This window comes from Mastacembelus armatus, chromosome 24 (genome assembly GCF_900324485.2).
Source record: "Mastacembelus armatus chromosome 24, fMasArm1.2, whole genome shotgun sequence".
NCBI lineage: Eukaryota > Metazoa > Chordata > Actinopteri > Synbranchiformes > Mastacembelidae > Mastacembelus > Mastacembelus armatus.
Window position 1 is genome coordinate 6,644,193 of NC_046656.1, and position 10,756 is coordinate 6,654,948.

Here is a 10,756-nt window from a genome sequence, read left to right on the forward strand (position 1 = left end):
CTATCACACCTACGCATTGTACCCTGTCAACCGTCCACTTGTGTGGTGCATGTGTCTGGCCACGGAATTACAACAAATCAGTTACCTCCACCGTGAGTTATCGATTTGAACTGCCTATTCAAGAAAAAATTTAAACATCAATACTTGAAATATTTCCACCTCAAAACTTCACAACCAAGTTACAGTGGCTAAATACACTTTCTGCTTCTTTAGCAGAAGCTGAATACACCCAGTAGCATTACATCGCACAATATCAGAATCGTTCTTAATCAGCGTAGGCACATTCCACATCCACTTCCCAGGCTGGTCAGAAATAAGGTGCTAGGTTGTGTGTGCACTTTTTTTTTTTAAAAACCCATCCCACAAGCAGGTTGTACCCTGTACCTCCAGTTGAGCCAGCTGGCAAGACACATATTTATCCCGCAATATATAATCAAAGTCTGACTAACAGGATATTGATCCAATTTTATATGCCTAAGTCAACTAAATTCTCAGTGCAGCCAATAAAACATGTCATCACTTGATTTTTGTCAAAGTTTAGAGATGCAGGAGTGAATTCTCTGTCACATATTTTCTTTTGCTGCTTCCTTCCTTTGCATGAGTCTTGGCAGCGCTGCCTCTTGACACCATGAAATGTGCCAAATGGACAAGAACAGAGCTTTCAAGGTTATTAATTTTTGTGTTGTCTCTTACTTTTGAGTGACTTTTTATTTACTTTTTAGCAAAAACCAAAGCTACTTCAAGCAACTCAGATCAAGTCTGGTAGAAATCAGATGTTATGTGCCGAGAGCCCCTGAGCTCAGTAGTAAGTTACAAATTCCATATGTCCAGCATTATTCAACATTGGCTCACACTGGTTCCTATGGGGGCACAACCTTTCAAGTATGCAACACTAATGGGCTGACAGAAAGCAAGACTTCAGAGCACCTTTACTCTATCCTCTCTGTGGTTTGGGAAACAGGAAGATGGTGGGAGTATCAGTGAGAGACATACAGAGAGAAGGGTGAAGAGACGGAAAAACAGATCTGGCAGCAATGGGAATCACTCAACGGTGCTTGGAAGCAGACAATCAACATCTCTGTTCTGGTTTTCCTTCATTTTTATGACACGCTCATCTCTAATGCAAAACAACTGATCTTCTCAAAATACATTTACTTTACAGTAATCCTGTGTGTCAACCTTTTGTTTTTTCCAACAGTTAATCCAAGGTGAAGGTAACACTGTCCATCCACCTTACCTAGAGGAGATACAGCCTGTCAATTCATTAACCATCTGACCCTTTTAATCAGATCTCTGACTGTCAATGCCAAACAATGTCAATGATATTACATCAAGTTGACATGGTCGAGAGAGGAAGCCATAACCTATAAAAAAGATTGAGGTGGCTTGTCTGTTTAAATGAATACCTTTACCTCTGTTTTACAAGAGCACATTAAGACATGGCTTACACATTTGGAATCTAATCTTAAAACGGTCCCAAGCAGAGTTCAACATAAAGCCGTAGTTTCAAATCCTTTAATGAACATAACACTTAAAAGATTCCATATGACATAAGAAAGATATAAAAGAATGTCTAACTAAAATAATTTAAAAGCTAAAGAGAAGAGATTAGTTTTATGGTGGGTTTTAAGTGCTTTACATCTTAAGGAGAGCCCCAGTTTCAAGAAAACACGAGGATCGACTGTAATGGGTTATATGCTTCCTAATGCCAACTATCTTGTACAATACCATTCTTGGTCCACCTTCAGCTGTGTCATGACCTTAGGTTCCACCTGACTCTCTCTGGACAGTGCTCAGGCCTTTTAGTGTAAAAGCACAGGGAGTGTTGTTCATTATACTCCATATCTCGTGATAGCAACGTCAGCCTTCTATGTTGCCTCAACAAGCTGCCCATTTTATTAAAACCTTAAGCTCCGTTTTGCATGCAGGCTTCAGCAAGGGAGCCTAATGGATACCCAAGCCCCTGACTGGAAGGCATATGAGTCAAATATGTTCCGACAAGGCCCAGAGCTACAGGGTCAGGCCGCAGTAAGGAAGCTGTGTCCTTGGCAGAAAAGGCCTTGCTGCTCCCTCAGCTAGTTGACATTCTCCAGTTTGTGCAACAAATCTTAATGAGGCTGTTCTCTGTGGGGGGGATCAGGGCCCTGTCTGCAGGCATTTGTCTGAAAAGCTAAACAATCAAGCAAAGATGCAGTGAAGCAACCCACTTACTTAAACTCTTAGTCTGCCTCACACACACACAAACCAAGACTGATGAGGTGAGGGAAGCCAAACAGTGCTCTGCATGCCAAGGCAAGGAAAGGGATTGAAAATGTGTCAACACAGAGAAAATATTAACCAGAAAATACAGGCCAATATGTGACGGTTGACTATGACAAAATATCTATTTGGATAAGGTGCAGGCATTGGATCAGGAAAGCACAAGTAAACTCAAAACACCAAAGCAAGGTAGTAAGTCCTCAGCTTGGCAGTTTTAAAACCAGTGTTGAGATTTATGTTCAAATATCTATTGGATTTTTATTGCAATGAAAACAAACGGGCTAACCACTGCACTGCAAGAAAAAGACTACCGTGCCAAGCTCCGTGATCATTCAAAAAATAATAGTATTGCTGAATGTATTATTCAGCAATACTATTATTTTTTGGGACCTAAATATCAAAACCAAGTATGCAAAAGTTTCCATCTGTGGTTGATATTCCTATAAACTAAATGCAGACCAACAGAACTTACTGAGAAGGGATAGTGGGACAGAAAAAGGTTGATGTTCAAAGACATTCCCATGTTTCTGATCTGTCTTTGGGGTCATTCCATATGAACCACATTAATTCATTTTCCCTTTCTGTGCCTCTGCCTTCTCTGCAGGAAAACTGAACATAACGCTTTGCAGCAAACCTCAGTTTAAAAGTCAGATTGCCAATGATACACTCTGACAACTCTATTGACCACAGTCTACTTTTTTTTGGTACAGGGGGCAGAATAAAATAGTGGCACTAATATGCAACACCTGTTCCTTTTCGTTATCTGTCAGTATATCAAACATACAAACAGTGACAGCTGTGGTGGAAGCAATGATATAGAAAGGCTCTGGGCCTGGGTGATGCAGAAGACAGGAGTTCTATCTCTGAGCATTTCTTCTCACACATGGCCTTCTCTAGGTTAAATAGCTCAAAGCAAGAGAACAGTGGTCAGAGTCTGTAATATTTCACATGTGTTTTGTGAGGAGCACCAGGCACTATCGATTTCTTTAATCTAAAGCCCAGGAACTAAAAGGAAAAGGGCCCATCGGGCAGCCTGCTTCCAATTACGAGGTCCATAAAGACACTGAGGTAGGAACTGATGTGATGGATAGTCTCTGAGACGCCATGATAGGATCCATGATTCTGTCTAGCTGACACTCACATTTGCCTGGCGGGTTCCTGCACATGGAAGAATAACACCCAAAACTTAAATCTGGCTACAATAAAAGATGGGGTTTAATTCAAAAAGAGGTTGAACCTCCATATACCTGGGCAGCATTTAAAAATCTAAGAGGTCATCATAAACGATACACAAACATTTGTGAGGGAAACTGGAAAAACAACAAAAAAGACTGAAAACATGAAGTTCTTTAACTGATCAAAGCATTAACTCTTCTGTTAGAAGTCCTTAAAATGTAGGGTGTGGCAACTGGAGCCTAAATGCTCAATTTCCGCTTAACTTCCTCTTAATTACACGGTACGTGTTTGTGAGTGCATGTGTATTAGAGGAAGTTGGTAGCATCAGTAGTCAGGAGTCAAAACAATTTTAGAAAGTCATCCGGTAGTTCATACATGAAAGAAAAACATCTATTTTCAGCTCAGAGATTAATACATATCCACCATATTTCTTGTCATTCCATTATTTATCCCCACCACTTAATGGGCTTCAAGACAAATGCGACATACAAAAGGCACTTGAGGTACACTTATTATTAAGACTTTTTTTCATGCTGTTTTTTGTATTTGTTACTTCGGGCATCTCTGTCAAAACTTTGGTTGTTTATTCATTTAAAAAGTAAAAAAATTAATTCACTAAAGGACACATCTTCCTGAATCTGTACTAAAACACGATAACATTCTAATTTATATCTTAGGGCTCATGCACTTCATTTTTCAGAGCATTCTCATATCATGGTCCCTTTGGAACAGCTTCTTAACTGGAAACCTCTGAAGCCAGACTCAAAACTAACCTGTTTATCAATCTTACCTTTTATAGTATATTGTAACCATCTGCTCAGTTTGCCACCTCTGTTTGTTTAATCCTCTCCTTGCTTACAGGTGCTTTTATTGCCACTGCTGTCAAAATTTTATCTCTACCTATTTAATACGTGTTTCTTAACAACCCATCGTTGTTATTGCTTGTTTTGCTGTTGTCATCATTACATCCTTTTGTAAAACGTGTTTGACTTGACAATTAAAAAAGGTTCAGTAATTCATTTACATTTTTATTTACCATCCAACCTAAGTACATACACAATCTTAAGAAATTCTGTGTAACTAATAAATGTACAGTTGTACATTGTTATATGTATTATATCATCTAATACAGACTAGATGGACTTTGAAATTTGAGTCCCAAGTTGGATTTCATCTATACTGAAAGCAAAATATTTACCTCAGACTGTTCTAAATCCATGTCCCTGACAGGCCTTAGTGGGAGGCTTTGTCTCCTATGAACTGGGAGAACATCTCTTTTTTAGAAATCCTCAGTGGCTCAGGTCAGGCAGCCTGTCAGCACCAAAACACACAAATCCATACTGTGTAGCAGTTTGAACAATCTACAAAGACAGACAGATTAGACATGCTGGTGCCACGAGATCCACTGGTGTCTCCATCCTTTAGCTCAACATCAAAGAACGCAAGTGCAACAGTTTGAATTATGGACAGCAAGTGTTCAGCTATGCCTCCAGTGGCATCAAACTCCCGGCCCGATTAACCTCTGCGCCACACTGAGGAGGGAAAGCAAAGGATACAGCTCATAGCAAGGCCAGATAAATTACAATACCACCAACTGCACATCAGCAACTGGACAAAGGGTCGCTCTGAGCATGAGGTCATTTGACAACTCGATCCCTCAACTACATCTGCAGTTTTTATAGTGAATTCATTTACGTTAGGTTTAACCTCTGCCAGTGCTTTGTCTTTCCTATTACTTTACAATGAAAATGTTTTTAAGGTATCTTTTGAGCTGGGTCCTTATAGTATTTTAAATAAGCACTAAAATAGACTGCCTAATCCACTTTAAAAAGATACTCAGGTGACTATCAACGACAGGCCAATGATATCAGTATATAATGTCCAAAAAGCACAAACACAGGTGCTGACAGGTTGAGTTTTTTTAAATAGGTCTACCATTCATTGCCTCTTTTTCCACTTCCTACAGCTTTTCAGACTGTTCGTGCATGGCCTCACTTAGCGTTACTGACACAGCCCGGAGAATATTTCACTCAACTAAATGCCAGCAGTTACAATCAGGAAAGATTACAGCATACTATCACCAGATGGACGAAGGTCTATTCAAACCAGGCTATTATAGAGCAGATGACACAGGGGATTCATTCTGAGGCAATGGAGAGGAATACTGGTGTAACACAACAGATGCTGATGTGGAAAACAGCACTTTTGTTAATTGTGAAAGATGACGTATTCTACTGAAGGTAGTAAATTTTGCTGACATATAAAGAAAAAAAAACCCAAGAGCAATTAGAAGCATTATAAAAGCATCCAAACACCTGAAAAATATATGATTAAACCCTGGATTTTAGTTTCAAGGTACAACGTTGCTGAATAGTGACAAAGACAGCATAAAGACTTTTTTAGGAACAGAAACACTGGCTTACAAAAGGACTACTCTGTAGATAAACTTGCCCAAATGGAAGCAGGCCAAAAATGAGATGGCAAGCAGCTGTTAAAGCCAGCTGTCCTGGCCAGTTGTTCATAAAGGCAGGGAGGCTGAGATGGAGGCATGAAGAGGGACATTTAGGAAAGAGAGGGATGGGGTGGACATAGATGCAGCAAGCAGACAAAGACCTCAAGGACAGGGAGTGGGGGAAAGTAAAAAGACCTAAAACAGTTTCTAAAGTAAATTATCGTGTTCACTAGGCCAGATTTTTTTTTTTTTTGAGTAAGTGCTCTGTGAACAAACTCCAGTTCATTATTATAGAAAAAAAAAAAAAAACTAGCAACAACAGATTTATTTTACATTAATGGCTGAGCCATTTCCTTGAATAGCAGTTGACAAATTATTGCACTAAAACAGCATGGTTCAAGCAGTTAGTAGTAGCTTTTTCTCCCAAAATATAATTTCAGTAACTTATATCTAACATATGCTATGTATTAACTGTGGCAACAAGAGAGCTTGCATCGGTGCTATCAAATGTCTTCTAGGTATTAGATAAAATAGATCAAGGATATTTATGTGTAAACATACCTCTACATTTTAAGGTTTTGAAATCTAAGAGGTCAGAATTGATACACAAATCAGAATCATAATATAACAGCTCATGGGAAAGTCTCTGTACTATGTTGACTACTAGGCTGGATGCTGGGGAACAGCAAGCATAACAGTACCCCCTGGTGGCCTTTTCTGCAGTACACAAGCAACTTTAAGAGGATGTTATGAAAATCAATGCTTCAGGCAGTACAAATTCAAGCACTGCTTTGCCACTACTTATCTGTTAAAGCCTGCAGTAAAACACAGGTAAGACACTTCCAGTAGTTTCAAGTTAAAATATGGGCAAGTTAACCTCTGGCATATAGCCAAACAGGCCCATTTGACAAGTACATGCAGTGATCTGTCAATGTATGCTGTTCAAGAGCACACTCATTTGGGAAAATGACATGTAGAGCATCCTTCATTGTTGTTTGTTAATGACATGTGTCGTATATTAAATTGTGGCATGGGGATGAGGCTGGAAAATGTTTGTTCCAAATACTTACTGTAAATTCTCGGGATGAGTGCTCTGTTTCCTCGTTTCTAATAGCAACGCAGTGATCTCACCTGGCAGCCTCCAAGAAACTCTGATAAGAGAAAAGCATTAACAAATCACTGAAGAACACTGTGGGAAATTTCCCTGCAGAGTCTTTATTTCTCCCACAGGAGGGTGGCTCAGCAGAAACTGACATTCAGCATATTTGTTTTTATATCAGATCCACATTAAACAGGCTACCAAAACCTGTGGGGACTCAGTAAAACATTTAAAAATAAAACATAAAACATCAGCCTATATAAAATATTTGTATTTGAATACAGAAAGTCTGTTAAGCCTGTCGCAGTTTTACCCTTGTTGCCGACTTTCACTTCCAGCGCTCTTTGCCTTTCATTATGCATTTCTGTTTCTAAACTGCTTTTTGGCATAAGAGCTGCTGGTCACGTTCATCTGATGTCGATAAGCTATAGGAGAGGATTAGTTTTGCCAATGCTCCTGAGAGAAATACTTCTACAACAAACTAACGACACAAAGCCTATTAAGTCCACATGCATTCATTGACATTTTACATTTAAAAAAAACTTACTGCTATACTCTAACCAGTCATTTTATATCAGACTATGTCAATGTGTAGATTTAGTGTTATTGTGCAGCACATCTATAGAATTTAAATAAAGGTCTGACTGAGCATATATATATATATATATATAAAATCAGGCAAACAAACCAGAGTTGAACAGATAAATAAGTGAGAGATAGCTGACTGACACTGAAACTGACAGACTGGACGTCCTCCCCTGCAAACACAACTCCTACGGCCACGGGCAGATGTTCAAATAAAAGGGTTGAGCAACTTCTCTTGAAAACAGGAGTGTCTGGACCGAGCTCTATTTTCATTCTGCTAACACGTTTTCTGTAAGGGTCCAGCCAAACACAGCAGGAGAGGAGAGCACAGGAATGTGTCCGGGCAAAAAGCTGAACACACAGTCCTCGTATGGGTTTTCACAAGATGCTGCTTCAGTCACAATTAAGCTAGGCAATAATGCAAAAATGACACATAAACAAATTGCTCTTCACTCACACTATTCGCATTAGTTAACGTAGCAACAACTAAAACCAAACACACACTCTCGTATAGCGTTAAGTGTTACATTACTAGTGTTACTTGGGAGTTTTTTAGTGTTTCACACTGGGACTTGTGTCAATTTACAGCCACAGACGACATTATCATTAAAGCTTCGGCCTAATGTCAAATCACAGCTGACCCTTTCAGTTTACGAGCTAGCGTTAACCTTTACACCGAAACCTTATTCTTTCTGCTAAACACGCCGTCCCATCATCACCCAGGGCTCCCAACTTCGGGTATTTTCGCTTCGTTTTAAGAGCCAAACAACCTGAGGCGGGTGTCTGCTCTCACCAAGCTAGCTAAGTTCACGTTAGCTGACTGCCGCTGCTAGCCAGCTAACATCGCTGACCCAAACAGCTGGCTAAACAACAGCGCTTTCCCTGCGCTTTCTCCTACAACCCGAGCCGCACTCTCGTACGCTCACACCTACCCGCAATGAAAGTACTGCAAAACACACGCCGAGCACTAACAGGTGAGAAGAAAAGTACTCCTTGTCCCCCACTGTAGTTTTTGCCGGATGCTGCTGTAACCACTATCAAGCATCAAACCATGTTGGGTGGGCAGCTGCGCACTGAGTCCTTGTTTGCGCTCCAGAGCCATTAGGAGGTTTCTGGAAAAGTGTAGGGAACTTGGAAGGGCACTATGAGGAAACTACGTGCCCTACAGCTTTTTATCATGTAGTAGCCTATGTCATGGTAAAGTATCTTCATATTGTTAGTAGTGTTTCTGATGGTGGTATTAGTAACCTGTTTGTTTGTTTCTAAAACTAAAGCTCAGTAGCCTATTGCTTAGAAATAACCAATCTATACACCTACTTAAAAACAGAAACATTAATACATATTTTTTCTGTCAGTGAAAAACACTTTTATACTGTATATTGTAGGCTATTTTACATACAGTATTACATTACACCTAAGAAAGCATACTTGATCCTAAATAATATGCCCCAAATTTCCATTTGCCATTCGAGCCTTGTGTGACAGTTATGGCAGTAATGTACTTAACAGGAGCATTTTGCAGCCCACAATTATTGAGCAGGAGATAGCAGGATATTAGAAGCCAAGAATAATAACTAAAAAAAGGAGGGAATTGGCAAAACCAAAGTACTCTCAGAAATTGCAGGCCATTAAAATGGTTGTAGTTTCCCTGTGCTGTTCAGAAGTGCATTAAATGACGGTACATTAGGGTCATCTCATAAAAAATGTCCTTATTACAGTCTGCCCATTGCTTCGGCCAAGATATTATGAGATTTTCTCCAACAAATGTTACCCTGTACTTATTCGAGTGCCGTACCCAGTTAGGTCATCATCCACTAATAGTTTCACTGAATTGACAAAAGAGAGATGAAGGTTGTTTAATGCCCAAGTAAAAAAGAGCAAGCACTGATATAAAAAAGCAATACAAGCTTTAACATATGACATTACCTTTACATTGTCACTGCTGAATCATTCACTGTCCTAAACTAGGATAAACTAAGCTAAGCTTCACCTAGCTAAACTAAACTGAACTAGGCTAAAATGAATTTATCCCTGTATTCCTGTTTAATGTGTTCTGTGCTGCAAATGGACACATACAAATGCTTTAATGGAATGCAACATTATAATGAAAAGTAAAAGTGTTTGCAGTGAGAATATATATTTACTAAAACTCTGGCCCCATTGCTTTTCTCTGTTATACTAGACTAATGTCAAGCAAAATCAATGTTTGTATGAGTAGGGTATAGGATTTGACTCATATTAAAAGACACAGTCACACGAATTTGTAAGGTATCATCTCCTTATAGCCTTGCAGAATTTTTCCATAAACAACAATGCTGTGTCTAACACTGTGACTCTTCTCATTTATTTTGCCAAAGTTATTTACATATGCAAAAGAAAGAAAGAAAGAAAGAAATGTAACTCATTTAAATTCCAATATTCTTGAAGTTTTGATAAGCCATTCACACTGTTTTCTAAAACTTCCCCTTCAAAAAATCACTACTGTTGCAAAACATGTTGGTAACAACCTAATTTTATTTTGGACCATCTAGTGGTAAGAGCAAGACCTTGACATTTATAAATGTGTTATTTTTTTCTTCAGACAAAAATAAATGACTTTATTTTTCTCTCCTCATCACTAGACTCCCATAGCCTATGAGACAACAAATCACAGTAACAGTTCAATTTTAGAGGGGATTTAACACTCCAACAAGCAACCATAACAATATATTTTATTCATGTAACAAGCATCTTTCACTGAATTGAGACTTTAGGTCACAGCATGATCATTGTGAGCATTTGGAGAAATCCAAAAATTGGGAAAACGTAATTCTGTTAATTCTGAAATTCTTTACAAAACACATTTCACTAAATTTCACAATTGTAATTGCAGGGGGGAAAAAACTAACCATGCTAAAACATGAAAAATACATACATACACACCTACATTGCCTGGATTCAACTGTAAAAATCCTTTAAGCATAAATGTAGTGTGTATCTATCATATCAGTCAGTACAGACAGACAAAACAACAGACAATATCAAGTACAAACTGACTCATTTATTCCCTAGGATTATTTTTGTACAGTAGTTGTCACATGGGGGCAGTATGACTACCAGACTGCACATTCTGCATAGCAGCATTCACACCTCATTTGCAAAATCTGTGGTTCTCCATTCTAGCTGAAAGCTAGAGAGTATTTCAT

At 38.9% G+C, this 10,756-nt stretch overlaps 1 protein-coding gene across 3 annotated transcripts in view; it reads right to left on the reverse strand.

Annotated features, from left to right (window-relative positions):
* The window catches only part of disp1 (dispatched homolog 1 (Drosophila)), a 72,697-nt gene extending 64,068 nt beyond the window's left edge, over positions 1-8,629 (reverse strand). For 2 of the 3 annotated variants that reach the window (XM_026318999.1, XM_026319001.1), the window contains exons 1-2: positions 8,504-8,629; positions 6,958-7,038 (exon numbers count right to left, since the gene is read on the reverse strand). The gene's annotated coding sequence lies outside the window, so the exon portion shown is untranslated. Of the gene's footprint in view, positions 1-4,633; positions 4,747-6,957; positions 7,039-8,503 lie in introns of all 3 variants that reach the window. The other variant, XM_026319000.1, reaches the window with a different exon arrangement.
* Positions 8,630-10,756: the final 2,127 nt, after the last annotated feature.